At 34.9% G+C, this 20,114-nt stretch overlaps 1 long non-coding RNA gene and 1 other non-coding gene across 2 annotated transcripts; one reads left to right on the top strand and one right to left on the bottom strand.

Annotated features, from left to right (window-relative positions):
* The first annotated feature begins 222 nt into the window (after positions 1-222).
* Positions 223-2,051, top strand: LOC125585355. The gene is made up of 2 exons (XR_007322277.1): positions 223-1,147; positions 1,341-2,051. It is a non-coding gene; the product is annotated as an uncharacterized LOC125585355 (long non-coding RNA).
* Positions 2,052-15,080: 13,029 nt separating this feature from the next.
* LOC125586667 lies at positions 15,081-15,187 on the bottom strand. The gene has a single exon (XR_007323203.1). It is a non-coding gene; the product is annotated as a small nucleolar RNA R71 (small nucleolar RNA).
* Positions 15,188-20,114: the final 4,927 nt, after the last annotated feature.

Here is a 20,114-nt window from a genome sequence, read left to right on the forward strand (position 1 = left end):
ATCCATATTTTAATATATTAAGTTATTTTAATAAAATTTAATATTTTTATATTTAGTTATTTAAGATAATATATAGTTGTCAAATATATAAGTCTAAAATATATTAACAATTTTACTTTTTATAAATTTACTATATAGTTTACTTATTTAAAAAATATTTAATAATTATGAAGAAAATATATAATTATTTTAAAATTATAGAAAATTTACTATAATAAAACGAATATAATTTAAAATAAAAGACATTTAAAGATTTTATGGAAATGCAATATTTTAAAAAATAAATTTTTAATTTTTAAAATATTAAATATTTTGTATTCAAATTTAATATGAAAAAGTTACTTATAGAAGGTGTATCTAACTAGAAGTTTGAGTTGATTTGTATTAAAATGAAAAAAATCGTTGCTATTCAAATGTTAATTAAAAAAAAAACTTTAAAATTCTGTATTATTGAATTTTCCATTTCGTAAAAGTATTTTTAAATCTATTATTTTTGAACAAAATTTAAATTGTAGATTTTATAGTGCTTTAAGTGTTTCTAAAATGTTTGAGAGAAGTTTCTTAATTATAAAAATAAAAATTCAATTATTATAGTTGTAATAAGATTTTAGAGTGGTTTAATAAAAAGCAAATAAATTAGTTCAAATTTTAGATTGAATAAACCTCCTTAATAAATATCTAAACATTCAGATATTTATAATGGCACAAATCGTAAATAATGTGACAGTTAAAAAGTTCACTATGATAAATACTCGAGAAAATTACATTGATAGACACTTCTTGTGTTTGTAACATCAAAAGACACTTCTTGCTTATAGTGCGTTGTTTGTCAAATATACCTTCCAACTACGTCTGTTTCTCCTTAGTCCATCGAACCTAATACTGTCTTTTTTAAATGTTAATGTAAAATAAAGATACGACTTTCTCAATTGTCTTCACCAAACTCCATTATCTCTCCTTCTCAGTATCTGAAATTCTATTTTCTCTTGTTCTCAATCTCATAAACATCAATTGACCCTGAGAACTCCCGCAACGAAACCAAATTGTTTCAACCTAATATGTGGTATATATATGTTTTTCACCCATCGTCTCTTAACCACCGCCGAACAACACCTCACACACATCCTTGTTCCGAGACCAATTATGGGTACTTATTTTAATTGCATCTTCTTCCTTCATGTTTAGCTTTGTTTCACACAATTTTAAATCTTGGTTTATGTAGAGTTTAATTGCCTACTGCTTTGGTTTACTGAAAGCTATGAACTTGTTATAAATCTATCTAACAGATCTAGACAGACAAAGTTAGTTTCTTGGCTTATTTTTTTTATCTTAATTTGAAGATTCGATTTCAAAAAGACGTAAGGGTGGATACAGGGTAATGGATGTGGAGGAGAGGGAGAGGTGATGATGGAGAAGATGGAAATAAAAGCTGAGGAGAGTTTGATTTGTTACTTAACCTGAGACTGGAATATTAAAGGGGTTTGGGTTTGTCACTTTCAAGGATGATAAATCCACGAAGAATTCTATGGAAGGGATGAACGGACATAAGCTTGATGGTCTCTATGAGCAAGGCACAGTCTCGTTGAAGCGGTGGCGGTGGAGGGCGTGGTGGAGGCGGTGGTGTTTTGTGTTTATGTAGAAGGCGGTGGTGGAAAACATGAGCGTGTATACAGTGGTGGAAGTGGCTACTTAAGTGGCGGTAGATACCGCAGTGGAGGCTGTGGTGGTGGAAGACGTGAGGTTGGGGCATACAGAGGTGGAGGCCGTGTTAAGTGGCGGTAGATACCGCAGTGGAGGCTGTGGTGGTTGTGGAAGAGGCGGTGGTGGATACAGAGGTGGAAGACGTGAGGGTGGATACGGTGCTATTGGAGAGAGGAAGAGGTGGTGGTTGGGGATACGAAGGTGGTGAAGGTGGAGGGTACGAAGGAAGTCTTGGTGTTGGTGTTTGGAAATTAGATTCAGGTGTTGAGATTGTTACGATTGTTTTGTTTGGATTGTAACATTTCGAAATTAAATATTTGATTTTTGAAAAAACATTAATAGTTTAACTATCTCCCTAATTTAACTAACAAAAATAAAGAAAGTAATTGCTGTAAAGTAGACTAGAATCTCTAGAACTGATTTACTATATTTATTATAGACTAGGGGTAGCGCCGGGTTCGGATCTTTTGCTCTTCGTATATTTTGTTTTCTAATAAGTTAAAATTGGTCCGTTTAATCCATTTGATAGTGGTTATTATCAGTATTGTGTTACTTTATTTTTTATCTGATTAGGTGAAAGAGGAGTACCGTAAGTGATTTCATAAATTAGTATAATAAGAAGATTTTATATAGTTGATAGCTGGACAAAAGTAAATGTAGTACAATGTAAAAGATTAATTAAAGTCAATGTTCCGCACAAAAGTAAATATAGTATAACGTAAAAGGTTAAGTAAAGTTAATGTTCCAAAAGAAACATGTAAATTCATGTGTTTGTTTACTTTTTTTGTGCTAATGTAGTCAACAAATTTGTTTATCCTCTTAAAGTAATAACAATCTTCGCATGCGCTGTCCATGTCATGATTGTGGCAATCAGTTAGGGGTTCCATTGTGACTGTATTTGTTAAATATTTTGTCTTCAAAATAACTCTGATTTCTTTTAGTGAATTCTTAATCATGGTCAAACATTGCGCAGTTCTGACTTGATTAGTTTTCCAGGATAACTTATCGAGGTACTTTTTTCCCTCACCGAAATCGCCTCTGCACAACATTAATATACCATAAATATATGTACCGTTGTCAAAGTTTCCATCTGCAGATTGATGAAGATGGTTGAGTCCTTCAATAGATTTGCGGTGCTGGAAGTATTGTAGTAACCCCTAGATGTAGTGATCCCTTGGATGGCCAGTAGCCAAAAAATCATTCTTTAAAATTTTGTAACTATTTAGCATAGTGAGTGGGTGGCTCTTCTACAAAATATTGGAGGTCGAGGTTCCTGAAATAGATGGTTGGGTCTGTGTATGAGGAGTTTCCTTCACAGCTACCAATACTTTCGTCTCAGTTATAATTGTTTTCTGAATTCACTGATCCCATTTTGTTTTTTTTTTCCTTTACTGGTTTTCGAATATGGTGGATGAATTGTATTATTATGTTTGTTACGGGTTGGAGGCTAATATAATGTGTGCATAGTTGATTTATTAATTTTGTGGAAGCAGTTTTGTCTAATTCATGTTACATTGGACTTTTTATTTAATTTTTATGATACAATTTTAATGAGCTATTAGATTACTAAAAATGATCGTTTTCAATAAGTTATGGTGAATTGTTCAGTAACGACTAAATAATTTTGTTGGGTTGTTTTTGTTTGTTTGGATGTGAAATTTTCGTTCTCATATAATTGTAGTATTAGATTTTAACAATAAATAGAAGAAGGCTTACTTGTTTTGCATTTTTGTATTCTTAAATGAATTTACAATTCATTTTATGGTATTAGTAAATTAAAGATGCTTATAAATTTGAAAATGAAAATTTCTTGAAAGAAAGTGATATTATTTTTGTGATCATTATACCTGTTATATTTTATGTGTGATTTTGCCTTCATTTGGTTGTAATATATTTATTGATAAGGAAAAACTTAAACAAATGTATTATCTAAAAAATAAAAGGCTGAGGAACAGCTCGAAAACAAAGGTATAGAATAATCATAACTTTTCGTTTTAATAAAAGGCGAGTGCTTCTACAATGTCTGGGCCAACTTTATCTATTGTAATAAAAGCCCATATCACATTCTTTAAATTAGGCTAGCATCGGATACTAAAGGGAACGTTTGGGCCATCTCTATAATTTTAAAAAAGTCCAAATCATGTTAGAGAAATAAGAGAAGCGTCAGCCGAAAATCGCAACGATGCTTGGTGTGGCGACACGTGTCGTAAAATGCTCACCCCTCTTTGATGATGTGGCTTCATAAAGAGAGACTAAAGTCTCCTTTATTGTATAAGATATATATATATATATATATATATATATATATTGATTTGGATTTGGAACGTGTAAAAAGAGAAATAGAGTTATTATAACTTCACTTATCATTATTATTGTCTCTTAAAACAAATGACAATGGTCATATATATAGGGGGAGTAAGTCGGTTGTGACTTACCGACTAAGAGAAATAAAATAATTTAATACTAGTCTAATGGATAATCATCTTGGTGTTTATCTCATTTATAGCACTCTTCCTTGATTATGCATTTTGTATTACGTAATGCCTCGTTAAAAACCTAGTCATGGAAAAATCCAATGGGACAAAAACCATGACAAGGGAAAAAGAGTACACTGCCGTAATCTCCCCCTGAGAATAGTGGACCTAGCTTTCTCGTCACAGGTCATATAAATGCCGCATTCTGATACCATAAACGTATTTTCGGAACGTTGTAGTGGGAAGGGTCTTTGTGAACAAGTCAGCCGGGATTGTCGCATGACCATACATACTCGATGTCCACCTCTTTATTTTTCTCGAGCTCCCTTATGTATAAGAAAAATCTCGGAGGGATATGATTTGTTCTGTCGCTTTTGATGTAACCTTCTTTGAGTTGAGCGACACAAGCCGAATTGTCTTCAAATATTTTCGTCGGCTCTTTCTCGTTGACTATTCCGCTTAATTCTTATATGCTGTGACTCATTGACCGAAGCCAAACATATTCTCGACATGCTTTGAAGAAGTTGAAACTTAGGATCGTTTCTCGGAACGCTATGTAATCGTGGTTTCACCAATTGTAAAACTATATCCAGTTTGTGTTCGACTTCATAAATAGCATGTATCTGCAAAACCATACCAAACTCGGGTTTTCTAGAATAAATCAACCCTAATTTAAAACATACCTTGGAGAGAACAGATATATTCTCGACGCCGTTTTAATTTCCATGAATAGAAAATGAGTTGTATCTTGCAAAGACATTAGTGTCTAAAAGTATATTTAATCAAATACAACTCGCAAGACATATACGCTCACATATGCTTTACCATTAACATCTCCAAAGTACTTATTGATATGAGATCTTACGAGGATCTTTTAAACATCTCTTTCAACATCTAGAGATCTATTTACCATTGGAGTACTCAAATGAGTCGCTTTATTCATACAAAAGCGTTTCAATAACCTTTTTGTATGATTTGATTGATGCCCAATTATTCTTTCTCGGAGATCCTCTATCTGGAGCCCAAGATAAAACTTTGTCTTTCCGAGATCTTTCATTTCAAACTCCTCTTTCATATGAGTTCGAGCATCATCAACCTCCTTTTGAGTTCAAATTATGTTCATGTCATCTACATATATACAGCAATGATCACAAAGCCAGATGATGATTTCTTTATAAAAACGCATGGATATATCGTATTATTCACATATCTTTTACTCAAAAGATATTCACCTAAGCGATTGTACCACATGCGTCCGGATTGCTTTAATCCGTATAGTGATCGCTGTAACTTGACCGAACAAATCTCCCTGGACTTTTCTTTCAATGCCCTTGGCATTTTCAATCCCTCAGGGAGTTTCATATATATATCGTTATCCAACGATTCATACAAATATGCAGTCACAACGTCTATGAGATGCATTTCAAGATTTTTAGACGCCGTTAGACTCATCAAAAATCTAAACTTAATTGCATCCATTACCGGGGAATACGTTTCTTCAAAATCAATTCCCAGTCTCTGAGAAAATCTTTGGGCAATTAATCAGGTTTTATATCGTGTTATATTTCTCACGAATACCCACTTATACCCAACAAGATTTATATTCTCAGGCGTTATGACTATAGGTCCAAAGATATTCCTTTTATTTAGGGAGAATAATTCAATTTGAATGGTCTTCTGCCACTCCTCCCAATCATGTCTTTTAACATTCTAAAATGGTCCTTGCATCTGGATTTCATCATTTTTATGATCGATCTCTTTGGACACAAAAATAGAGAACATTCCATTAACATCTTGTATCTAACTTTTCATTTAGAGGATAGTTGATGGAAATCTCATACTTTTATGTTCCCTTCTCGTTATCTGGATCATCTTTATTAGGTTCGTCTTGAACCTTTTCATTTATGCTTTCTTTCAGACATTTTCAGTATCAGGTTCTACTGGAACCTTTCCACTTATACCTTCTTTCAGACATCTTTCAATATCAGGTTCTTTTGGAACCTTACTATTTTGCTCATCAAATCTCTAGAACCCGCTAGTTTCCCCCTCTTTAACTGAACCCTAGGCTCATTCATTTTGTTACCATCACTTTGTTCTTTAGGAACATCAACTCTTGATGGAACATTTTCAGCGGGTATATCATGTCGTATATGTTAACCCATTTGGTAACTGATTTGTCAAATTATGCAAATGCACAATTTCCTGAATTTCCTGTTCTCTTTAATTCTTAGATGGTCAAGGTGTAACAATGATTGTGTACACTATGTAATACCTTTAGGAATTTCTCTAATTTCTCCCCCTAACACTGGAAATTCATTCTCATTAAAATGGCAATCGGCAAATCGTGCCGTAAACATATCACCAGCTACCGGTTCAAGATACCTTATATATGGCTTGTTCTAACTCTTGCAAAGTTTTATACATTCCCGAGAGCATCTTAACTCTCCAGGGACTACTAAATAACTAGTAGCAACTCAAATAATTTGTGTCCTGCCAAACATATCAATATATTGCATCTAGTTTAAATTTTCTCCAGTGACCTTGGAACAAGCCGTTTTTCATACCTCAAGGTCATCTTTCATTTCATTCTCTCGAGAAATATATACCTTGGACTTTTGGTCCAAAAATCTCTCGTTTTTCTAACGAGCTTTATATCGAATTGATGGCCAATCAATTCACTCTACCCTCATACATAGAGGTAGATTCATAATCCTTATTTATATAGCGCTTTTTCATTTTATTGTTGACAATCTAATTTCTGTGGTTCCATCTTTTTACCCGTACTGATATGGTTAATCGAGATCTCTTTATCATCATCCATGATTTACCCAGGTACCTGACTATAATATTAACCATATCAACGGTCTCATCATGAGATTCATCCTCTATTCATATTTTTGCTCCTTTTCGAGGACTCTTTGGAACCAAAGTGGTCTATCACGTCTCTAGCGTGCCATAGACTCATATATCGTCCGTTTAGGACCCATTTTATCGTTGGAGCATTTTCAGCTGGAATATGAGATTTCATTATTTCATCAATGTCTGGCAGACATTTTGTAAATGAATTATCCTACTTTTCATTGTAATCCATTTCACATATCTCATTCCATCAGCTTATCATATGCTTCAGCAAACTTGCGAGCATATTTCTAATTATCCATATACTTTATCTTTTTGGATTGTATATGTCTTTATTACATGCTCAACGCATTACATCTGATCATGGAGATCATCTTACTTGAATTTACTTTATCAAGTTCTTTTTCAAGTGCGAACATAATTTTTCAATGTTCCACTCACTAGGATTCTTTAATTCTCCCCCTCGAGATGATGACACTCCATGTCTAAAATCTCGTACTGAATCTCACTCTAGAACCAATAACATATTCAGTTTTCCCATTTAGGATGAATTATGTTTCAAATCCTTTAAAATGATATCTTAATTTGGGGTCTGCTTAAAGAAATCACATATTGTAAACTTGTTTGATGATTCATCATCTATGATGGTTTCTTTTATTTTCATGACATGCTATATGTGAAAAACTTCTGGTTTTTCAATATTTCACAATAATGTCGATAAAATTATTGGAGATGGCTATATATCAGTAAACTTCAGGTTTACTACTCATTTATAATTTTGCCATCTTTTTCTTATGCATGTCTTTTCATCATAAGCTCTTCTAGAGCCAATAATATGTTTATATTAGTAGTTACTATACTTATTTAATTTGAGAGAGGAAAGATATTTGTTACCTTTAGTAGTCATGACGATGACCTAATACATGTCAGGTATATTTATCTCCATCCTGAATCTCAACATCTTATTCAGGAAGATAATTCTCATATCACATCGATATTTTATTTTCATTTTCTGGACCAACAAAAAAATCTGAATCATCAAGATGAGTATTCAAGCTATGAAATATGGTTCGGGCTCATAAGAGACGAAGTTTAATATACTTCCTTTCTCTTTTTTCTTTTTGATTCTCGATATAGATCGGCTAAGTATTGGCATACAACAACGACGTACCCAATTTTCTTTATGGCCGTATCTATAGCAAGCATTTTTTGTTTGCCTTTTATCATCCGACCACTTTCATTTTTCGTGGAAGTTTCTATTATTCTCATAGGGACGGATTCTTCTTCCTCATCCTTTTTCACGACTACGATAGCGGTTTCAACCGCATCCACACCCTCGTCCTTTTCTAATAGGACCGATTTGATGGTTTAGTATCATTATTTCATTTTTTTCAGTTTATTCGGAAGATTTACATCAACTCTGATCCTTTCTTTCAAGGATTTAATCATCAAAGATCTTCTAGATCTTTTCTCATGATACACTTCATCTTTTAAACCATCATTGAATTGGTGTAAATATCATGGCTTTTCTTTTTCTCATCTGATATAGTTTTCAACTTATTGATGATTTCTCAAAGCTCATTTTCTCTCAGGTGTATCTCTACACCTACTGCCCAAGTCATATAATTATTTTTCTTAATATCAAGGGCATTTACTTTGAGCTTTGTCAAAATTCACGTGATAATATTATTCATAGAATAATATTATAATAAAGATAAAAATTTAAATGCATAAATTAAAAGCATAAATTTAAATTGCATAAATTTAAAGAGCATAAATAAAATCGGGAGGCTTAGCCTACCACATGATCTGAGGAGTCATAGACTATCATATTGATCAATTTTTATCAAGGTTTGAAGAGACAGGGTCTACCGTATTAACCTTTTATTTTTATTCAGGGTCCACGTAACCTTTTTTCAATTCACGGAGGCAAAGCCTACCACGTAACCTTTTTTTCAATTCACGGAGGCAAAGCCTACCACGTAACCTTATTATTATTTTTTCAATTCACGAAGGCAAAGCCTACCACGTGATCATCTGATCGTGAAGGCATAGCTTACCATAACGATCAGTCGGAGAAGGAAACGCCTATCATCCCGAAAAAATAAACGGAGAAGGCTCAGCCTCTCACTCCGAAACAATAATAAAATTTAAATAAATTAAGTATATCGAAATACATAAATTTAAACATTACCTTGGCTGGTTTAAGAACTTTCGGATTGATAAACCTCAGTTGGTCAGAGCTTCGTGCTGATAACGTGTTGTAAATTAGACTAGAATCTCTAGAACTGATTTACAATATTTATTATAGATATATATTGATTTGGATTTGGAACGTAAAGAGAGAAATAGAGTTATCATAACTTCACTTATCATTATTATTGTCTCTTAAAACAAATGACAATGGTCATATATATAGGGGGAGTAAGTCGGTTGTGACTTACAGACTAAGAGAAATAAAATAATTTAATACTAGTCTAATGGATAATCATCTTTGTGTTTATCTTATTTATCACAGTAATTCATTTTTTGCCAACTACACGTGAAATACTAGCTCAACTAAAGGGCATAATAGTAAAAAAACAGAATTGGTTTGATGAATTGTGCTTTGAAAGTAGAATGTGTCCTCGTAAAAAAAGACAATTGTATCTTATTGTGTAAATCACTCTTAAATACTCTTTCTGTTTCTAAATAAGTGTCCCTTAACATTTTTTGTTACATAAAAAGTGTTAATATACAATTCCAATGCAATTTATAATCAATTTCACCTAAATATTGATTGCAAAATGTATTTATCTTATAAATATATATGTTTATCTCAAATACTATTGGTTAACTAGTTGTAATTAATAAAAACATAAATACATTTTAATTGTTCTTTTAATATGTCTGAAAGTGTTTAAATGGCATTTTTTATGAAGTGGAAGCAGTATAAATTTGTTTAGTACTGTTGCTGCCGGTGTCTTATATCATTATATGCATTTATATGTTTTTAATTGAGTTTTAGTTTTGGGAAAATTTTAAGTTTACCACTTTCATGGTACCATTTTTCATCTTTACCACCAGTAAAAAGACATTTTAAATAATATATTTTTCATTAAGTGGTAAAAGACTCTTATAACCTTGTTATCTATATATATAATAAATTATTATTTAAATAAATAAAAAATATATTTTATGTTTTCGAATTATACTTTTTCAAATTCGAAATTTTTATAATTTTTTTTTGAAATTGTTTTTTTTTTTCAAAATTTCTTTTTTGAAAATCGAAAATTATGTTTGAAACTATTTTTAAAATTTTTTATATATTTTTTAAGTATTTATATACATATATTTATTAGAATCCTAAATTTCACATTCCAAAAACCCTACTCTACTCCTCAATTCTAAACCCTAAGTCTAGATTAGTTAACCCTATGGGTATAAGTGTTTTTTACTCTTCATTAAAAGTGAGAGTAAAAGTGGTTAGTGTAAACATGAAAAGTGGTACTATGAATGTGGTATTTGTGGCAATTTCCCTTTAGTTTTCGAGATACTTTATCTTTTGGGAAATCACCACTTTTACCACATTTCTTGTACCCCATTTCGTTTATACCTTAACCAATTTTACCGTTAAATTTTTAATATGCAAAATACTATTGTACCCCTAGCTAATAAACCTAAAGCATCTTTCTCTTTCCCACAATTTCTTCAAAGCCCAAATTCCCCAAATCTCAGATTCTTCACGTTGACCAATTCCGGCGAGATCTGACGACGCTGACGAGTTTCCGGCGAGATCTAACGATGTTGACGAGTTTCCGACGAGATCTGACAAAATCTACAAGCTCAAATGAACGAGACGATCTCTCTCACGATGCTAAGAAACGCTAATTGTAGCTTTTGTTTCTCAAAATTGATATGTTTCTTGGAAGGAAGATAAAATTTTTCTCATAAAGTTTTCAAATCTCAAGTTTATAAAACCTTATAAATATTTATCAGTGAAAAACATAGTGCTTATGTTTTTTTTCTTTTGAACACAAACTTACTTTCATTAATATTTAATCTTCTTCAATACAATAGACAGAGAGAATTAACCATCCTCTTTGACACCAAGCATAACATACATAACATAAATAAGCTAAGCAAGATAGGTCTTCAATCGAAGATGATAACGGATTCGAGACGATGCTCAAATGCATCGGGGGAGCCTTCACGACAAAGTCGTATAGCTGGTGAATAGTCACATAATGTGACGTTGAGGTCCAGTCCTCATCTACGAGAAACACCAAGGTGGTCTCGATTGCCTCTTCAGGTCATGTGGAGACCACTCCACAAGATAACAAACCGATAAGGAAACTGAAACAAAAACTCGGACGCAAGACCGAGGAAACACCTCTTTCCATAGAAAGAGGGTAAGGTGGTAACAATTTATCTTCAAAAGAAGAGGATGGCGGAACAAGAATCGAGTCCGATGAACGCACCAGTAAATTCATCCCAAAGGATAGATATGATCGTGTGATACAAAGAGGAGAGATCCCTACGAACCCACCTGAAATCTCTGATGAAAAATCCCACTCGCTCCAAACCAGACAAATCTGACTCGTATCTTCAATCCTGGAGTTGGGCTTTAGGAAGCTTCTGCTTGGACTGGCAGGTTTGGTAGATCTAATAGGCCAAGCCCATTAATAATTGAAGAGCAGCCCACTACACCAAAGATGCACGAAGCTTGGCTGTTCGACGGTGCCGTAGGAGAGGTCACCGGAGATATGTTGAAGAAAAACAGTGCAGCCGTTGAGGAAGATCCATGCAAAAGGAAAGGACACCACTTTAGGAGACGCGTATAGTGAAGAATTGCCGCATAAATTAAGTTATAGGCTCGTGGAGCTTTGAGATCCGGTGCCTGAGAGTTAGTGAGGAGCAAAACGTAGTGTTTATGTATTATCGTTTTTCATATGTCTTTGTTGATCCTTCTTGTTTTGAGATTTTTTTTGTTGTTGAATATTTTATATTCCTCTCTTGATCCCTATATTTCTTATAATCAGGTTATGATGATTGCACCAACGATGCTATGGTGACCATATCTAATTGCTCCGACCAAATTCGATGAGACCAATGACGCTCCGGTGAATACCGACGAGCTCCGGTGAACACGATCGACAAACTTAGAGATAGTTTGTGTCAGTGGATTTGAATTTCGAGTTCAATTGAGTAAACTAGTTCAATTGAATCTATGTAAAACCCCAAATCTAATTGACATGTTTGAACTTTGAAGTGCAATTTTTTGAGTTAAATTACAGTGAATCTTGTTTTTAGAAGTGAGTGCTTATGCGTAGGAATAATATGTGACTGGGTTGGTGTTCAGATTTTGAAGATCGACGAGGTTGGTGAGCTGTTTGAAGAAGCAAGAGAGACTCTAATATCTTGTGTATTTACATAGTTTTAACAATCATTTTAGTTCTCAATTTGTCCATTCAAATGCATTTAGAGTAGATTTAGGTGCATTGCATATACATTTGTCTCTATTAGGTGATGGCGAGGCTATTTGGTGAGTTTGGAACCTTTGGAGATGGTTTAGAGACAAGAAATGTGATTTTGGTTCATAAGACGAGTTCCCAACTGTCCCAGCAGCTAAATGCAGCGGCCAAGACAAGCCGCTGGAGAAATCCACTACTCCCTGCCCGATATCTGGAAGATGCAGCGGTCAAACGACAAGAAACATGCCGCTGGAGTGTGCAGCGGCCTTCTGCAGCGGCCAAATGACATGTCAAAAACCAGCTGCGATACTTAGAAAAATCTGCACTTCTGTTTTTAACAACTTTTTACCCAAATTATCTTGGGTCAACCCATGCTTGTTGGGTCGATCCAGCTCGTTTTTAGGCCACTCTAAGTACTTTTTAGACGTTATCTTAGGACTTATCTTTTTTTCTATCTAATCAAAAGCCACTTTTGGGTGAAATATCTAATCTTGATCATAATTTCTCATCTTTGTTTGATTACTTTGACCATTAATCATGTTTAGATTTGGATCAACTAATGATCTAGTGTCTACCATGATTATGAGTGAGTACTCATCTTAGGATTCATGGGTTAGGATGATTTATGATGATTAAGTGATGATCTAGAATGTTTAGAGTAGATTAATGTATTTCCTTGCTTGATTGAGTGATCTTAATGCTAAGCTTGAGTTGGCCATTCTGGTTTAGAACTCTAGACATTTCATTGTCCGGAAAGTGTTCGATGAAATGTCTGAGCCAGCTCATCAAGCTCTTAGCTAACCCTACCAAAGGGATTTGATGTTAGGGGAGTTAGGAAAGTTGAATGATCTATTATTAATGATTGCTTGATTGACACAAAACAAAGGAATTTGATGTTTGATCATGAGAGTAAATGAGCTTTTATCTTGGAAGAGAACTTGCTTAGAATTGATATCTAGACTTAGGGGAATGTGTTGATTGAAACCTTGCCATTTTAAATTTAATCTTAGTCATCTGAAATCAAAATCCTATGCCCATGATTCCTCTGTATTCCAATTGATTGAAAGTTGTTGTTTAGTTGCTTTAGAAACATGTTAGATTGATTGAAACCACTTATCTTATTGATTGCATTTAGCTTAATTGAAAACGTAAATTCTCTTTGATTTAAAACTCTTAGAAATGGATTGACATCTTAATTACTATGATGATTTGATTATTGGACCCTTGAAAAGTCCATTTCAGACTCTGAACAAGAATGTGGTTTGTGAGATCGAAGAATTACATATTTATAAAGCTTTATAAAAGTTGCAGAGTTGGCTTCTTAACACCATCTTCTCTCTCATCTTCTCCAGACATCTCTTATACTAAAACAATCGTACATCTCTCCTAAGACTTGCAGAGTTGAAGAGGGTAGTTGGACATTTAAGTGAGTTTGACTGCAATCTTTTTTTTTACAAAAGAGAAGAGTGCGATGTGGAGAAACCTTGATGTTCTCAGATTATGTTTGAAATGACAACTTTTTGTTGAGAACAAGTAATTATCTCTAATGTTCAGATGAGAGCCTTATATAGTCCTTTCAACTCATAGTCTTGTTCTTTCCATGAAATAGCCTGTTATTCTGCGGCTAAGTAATTGAGACTATTCATTTTTACTACATTTTGTTTCTTGTAATAGAAACAAAGCTTGGTTAGGTTGACGTTGAATGGTCTAGATTGTGTGCCAATATTCATGTGACCAAATGGGTTACATGAAGGGAAACTTATTGATTGCATTTAGCTCAATTGAAAACCTGAATTCTCTTTGATTCAAAACTCTTAGAAATGGATTGACACCTTAATTACTATGATGATTTGATTATTGGACCCTTAAAAAGTCAATTTCAAATTTGGCACCGTTGCCAATTCTAAGTTGATTTTGACATTGAGATTTGGTTCTTGCTTGAGAGTAAATCTTATTTTCTTATATCTAGTTACTGATTCTCTTTCCTAGCCTTTTGTATCTCAGGTGCATGAACTTGCGGAGCAAAGGCCCAACAGACCTAGTTCCAAGAGTTGAAGACATTAGAGCACTTGAAAGGGAGATTGCAAGGAGGAGAAGAGAAGAAGAGCAACATGCTCACTTAGACAGATTGGGGTTTGTGATGGATCAACATCAGAATAAGCCTCAAGATGGAGAAGGTAATGGCCAAGGAGCTGACAACCTTAGGCCACAACAGCAACATCGCCAAGCTAGAGCTATTGGCACCCATGAAGAGCCCAATATCCATGGGCATAGAGCTGGCATTAGAGCACCAGCTGTGGAAAACAAAAACTTTGAGATCAAATCAAGCTTGATAAACATGATCCAGAGCAACAAGTATCATGGTCTTGCCTTGGAGGATCCACTAGACCACTTGGATAACTTTGATAAGCTGTGTGGAACTACAAAGATCAATGGTTTCTCTGAAGATGCATTCAAGCTAAGGTTGTTTCCATTCTCTTTGGGCAACAAAGCTCACACATGGGAGAAGAGCCTTTCAAGAGATTCAATCACCACATCGGATGAGTGCAAGAAAGCTTTCCTCACCAAGTTCTTCTCTACTTCAAGAACTGCTAAGATAAGGAATGAAATCTCTGGATTTCATCAAAGGAATCTTGAAGGCTTTGGGGAAGCATGGGAAATGTTCAACAGCTACATCTCTCAATGTCCTCATCATGCCTTCAATATGAAGAGTTTACTTAGTACTTTCTACAGAGGTGCTTTGCCCAAGTTTAGAAGCCAACTTGATACTGCTAGCAATGGATTCTTCTTGGAGAGAAGTGAGGCATATGCTAAGGAGCTTGTAGAGAATATGGCTAAGAGTGATTCAGTCTACAGTGATGACCACGACAGGAGCAATAGAGGCATTGGAGGAGATGATCAGAACATAAAGAGAGAGTTGAAAGCTCTACAAGAGAATATGTATTTGCTTCTCTCCAACAAAGCCAAACAAGAGAAGGTCAACTTTGTTGGTGATCATAGACAAGAAGAGCTGGTTATGGTTAGTGAAGTTGATGGTTTAGAAGGTCAGAAAGAGTTTTGCTTTGTGAATGCTAATGGGACATGGTACAAAAAGGAACCTAATTTTCAGTACAACAACTACCAACAAAAGCCCTTCTACAATAACCAACAAGGTGGTTACCAAGCTAGGGAAAACTACTCTCAAGGCTTCTCCTCCAAAGGAAATCAGTCTATATAATGCCAAGCCGGATCTTCTACCTCTGCTCAACAAGAGAGTAGCACTGATGCAATGTTGAAACAGATCTTGGAGTCCCAAACTAGAAGAGAGAAACACATTAGATATGAGCCGAAGAACCTTCACACCAAAGTTGATGGAAGCTACAATGACCTCAACAAAAAGTTCCTACAACTCTCCTCTCACTTCAAGACTTTGGAGAATCAGTTTGCTTCTATGCCTTCAACCTCCAAGAGCTCAATGGGATCTCTACCAGGAAAATCAGAGCAGAATCCCAAAGAGTATTGGAATGTTATCCTCTCTACTACTTCTGAGATTGAGTTGAGTAATCATGAGAAAGAGGAAGATCAGATTGAAAGACTCATATATGGAACATAAGTTGTTGCCAAGGCTGAAGCACATATTGTGGAGAAGGTTGAACACAAGATTGTGGAAAGGGTTGAGATACAAACTGTAAAGAAGGTTGAAGGAAAGGTTTTGCAACCAGTTAGACACAAAGCTGAGAAACCAGTTATTGGGAAAGCTGTCACGCAATTGAAAGAGGTTCAGCAAGAAGAAGCTCATGTGTTTGAGCAATCACCTTACGACAAGCTCCCATTTCCACAAAGGTTCCTCACTAAAGCTCAAAAGAAGGTGATCTCCAAGTTCAGAAAAGACATGGGAGATGTAGGAGTCAAGCTTCCACAGATATCGAATATGCATGATGCTCATGTCAAAATGATACTCATGTCCAAATGATGCTCATCAAGGACATTCTAGCTCACAAAAAAGAAGTAGGAGAGCTCTTAAACATCTCTACTATGCAGCTTGATCCACCAGTCACACCAAAGTCTATTCCAAAACTAGAAACCCAAGGGAAGTTCACCTTGTCTTGCTCCCTTGGTAAGTTCACACTTGATGATGCTCTTGTTGATTCTGGTGCAAGTGTGAATGTGATCTCAATGGAGATGGTGAAGAGTCTTGGGATTGAGAACATGGAGCCAAACACATCTTCACTCATGTTTAGAGACTCTTCTTCAACAACTCCATTAGACTTAATCAAAGACTACCCTATGAAGATTGGAGACTGCACCATCCCTATTGATCTCACTGTTTTGAAGATGGCAACTGAGAAGAGAGTCTCATTGATCCTTGGCACACCATTTCTCACACAGTAGGAGCATGCATTGACTTTGCCAAGAAGAAGGTCACACTCCTCAATGTGAACAAAGTTGTCTCCTACCCAATCAAATCTCCAATGATGAATGCTGAGTACTATGGAACCATCACTTGTGGAGAACCTTCAATTGAAAAAATTAAGGATGAAATGGTTGTTAGTGGAAAAGAAGGTCTTGATGGAGAGTCTTCTAAAAAGATGTGTGATGAGCACTTGGAAAGTGCTACAAAGGAGGAGGTGAGTAGAGCCACAAAGGCTGCTCATGACAAGAAGAAGATGAAGAAAGAACCTCACCCTCCACCTTTTGATATGATGCCACACACTCTCACTCTTCACCCAATGAAGTTCAAGGATGGAGCTATTGAGTACAAGATCAAATGCAAGGGAAAGTCTACACCATTCTCAAGTGCAAAGGCCATCATCACTCCGCAGCTCCAAGATGATCCAATCAAGCTTCAAGAGCTTCTCTCTCAAGTCCTCACCATCACTCTTGAAAGTGGGAAGGATCCTTCTTCTCCACTCTCCGCTTGAGGTACCACTCCAACTTTTCCATTGTATATACCAGTTTTTCTTTGCATTTATTCTTTCTTTTAGGTATCTCTTTCAATTTACTAACACAGAGACTGTGTGAACTAAGTTTGGGGGAGGTACCAAGTATTTGATCATGTTTGCTTTGATGATATTGCATTGAGTCTTGCATTGTACATACATATTTGCATAGAAAAACCAAAAAAAATTGAAAAATTTAAAAAACACAAAAAGAAGCATGTAGTTGCATCACTTGCATTCTTAGGATTGAGTCTAGAGCATATAAGTTGCATTCATGAATAGGGAGAAACCTTGTAAAGAACACATATCTAGAACTCAATTTGACATCCTAACTAAACATATCAAGTAGCTTAAACATCTCTTGAAAAAGCTTGTAAGCTTCGAGCCTTGAAAACTCTTCTTGAAACATGTTGCTTGCTTGATGATTGACATTGTTCTTGAAACCAACTAGAAATGAACTAGACTTAATGAACTTAATTTCTCTTGCATATGGACATTTGCATACTTGATCATGGATATTATACACATTTGGGTTATCTTTCTCTTTTTGTACCAATCTTTGTTAACCCAAATGGCACTCCATACCCATTAACCCTCACCATTCTTTGAATGCAACATTAATTTGCTTGAGTGAGGTCTTTTATTGATAGCATGTCATGTGCAAAATCTTGAGAGTATTAGGAGCGACAATGGGGTTGTTCTCATCTTTGGCTAGCATTGGGACTTCATTTAAGCTAGCCTCTAGGATGGTTTTTGGGTTTGTGACCTTAAATTCTTTTGATCTTGGGAATGAGAGAGATTGAGTGAAAGAGATGAACCAAAGAGAGTATTTAAAGTAAGAAACCCCTAGGGACAAATAAAATTAGAAAGGAAAAGCTCTAAAGTATCAATAGAACCCCCTCCCAAAAAAAAAAAAGAATCAAAGAAACAATAGTTGAGTTGGGGAAAAGAAAAGAAGAGAGCTAAGTCTAAAAGTTTAAATTCAAAAGAACAAGTCCAAAGTTGGTTAAATCAAAGGAAATAAAGGAGAGTTCAATGGGTGAGAGATGAAAGTGAGAGTATTTTGGGTTTGAGAAAGAAAGAAAAGAAGGGTAGAACTTAAAGCTACTTAGGAAAGGAGTAGAATGATGAGAATAAGCATTGTATGCATGAATTGCTCATTTTCTTAGATAAATTTTGCATAATGATCTTTCTCCTATTCTTGAGTGTGAGTCACTATAAATAATGTAATTGAAATCCATTTTTCTTCACATTAGACCATCTTCTCTCACCAAGCCAAATGATTGAGATTAAATATCCATTTGCAAGAATTCACCTTGTGTGTGTGTGTGTGTGTGAATGAATGTGAGAGTTGGCTAAGGAACTTGTTGGTTGAATGACAATGTAACTTGTGTAGAGACAAAAGATTCTTGATAGGCCTTGAGAAGCTAGAGTGCACTAAGAAAATTGATCATGCTATTTGCTATGTTTTCTTTGGGATGTTACATCGAAGGTTAGATACTGTGTCTTTTGGTTATGAGCTCCCATTTTCAAACTTTTATTCTAATTCACCTTGAAAGTTTACTTGTGCACAAGTAAAGTTCTAGTTTGGGGGAGTTGATATCTTGTGTATTTACATAGTTTTAGCAATCATTTTAGTTCTCAATTTGTCCATTTAGATGCATTTAGAGTAGATTTAGGTCCATTGCATATACATTTGTCTCTATTAGGTGATGGAGATGATATTTGGTGAGTTTGGAACCTTTGGAGATGGTATAGAGACAAGAAAGGTGATTTTTGTTCATAAGACGAGTTTCCAACTGTCCCAGTGGCCAAATGCAGCGGCCAAGACAAGCCGCTGAAGAAATCCACTACTCCCTGCCCGATATCTGGAAGATGCAGCGACCAAACAACAAGAAACATTCCGCTGGAGTGTGCAGCGGCCTTCTGCAGCGGCCAAATGACATGTCAAAAACCAGCTGCGACACTTGGAAAAATCTGCACTTCTGTTTTTACCAACTTTTTACCCAAATTATCTTGGGTCAATCCATGCTTGTTGGATCGACCCAGCTCGTTTTTAGGCCACTATAAATACTTTTTAGACCTTATCTTAGAACTTATCTTGTTTTCTATCTAATCAAAAGCCACTTTTTGGTGAAAGATCTAATCTTGATCATAATTTCTTATCTTTGCTTGATTACTTTGACCATTAATCATGTTTAGATTTGGATCAACTAATGATCTAGTGTCTACCATGATTATGAGTGAGTAGTCATCTTTGGATTCATGGGTTAGGATGATTTAGGATGATTAAGTGATGATCTAGAATTTTTTAGAGTAGATTAATGTGTTTCCTTGCTTGATTGAGTGATCTTAATGCTAAGTTTGAGTTGGCCATGCTGGTTTAGAACTCTAGACATTTCATTGCCCGGAAGGTGTTCGATGAAATGTCTGAGCCAACTCATCAAGCTCTTAGATTACCCTACCAAAGGGATTTGATGTTAGGGGAGTTAGGAAAGTTGAATGATCTATCCTTAATGATTGCTTGATTGACACAAACTAAAAGAATTTGATGTTTGATCATGAGAGTAAATGAGCTTTTATCTTGGAAGAGAACTTGTTTAGAATTGATATCTAGACTTAGGGGAATGTGTTGATTGAAACCTTATCATTTTAGATTTAATCTTAGTCATCTGAAATCAAAATCTTATGCCCATGATTCCTCCTTA

Source organism: Brassica napus, chromosome C4 (assembly GCF_020379485.1).
Source record: "Brassica napus cultivar Da-Ae chromosome C4, Da-Ae, whole genome shotgun sequence".
Classification (NCBI taxonomy): Eukaryota; Viridiplantae; Streptophyta; class Magnoliopsida; order Brassicales; family Brassicaceae; genus Brassica; species Brassica napus.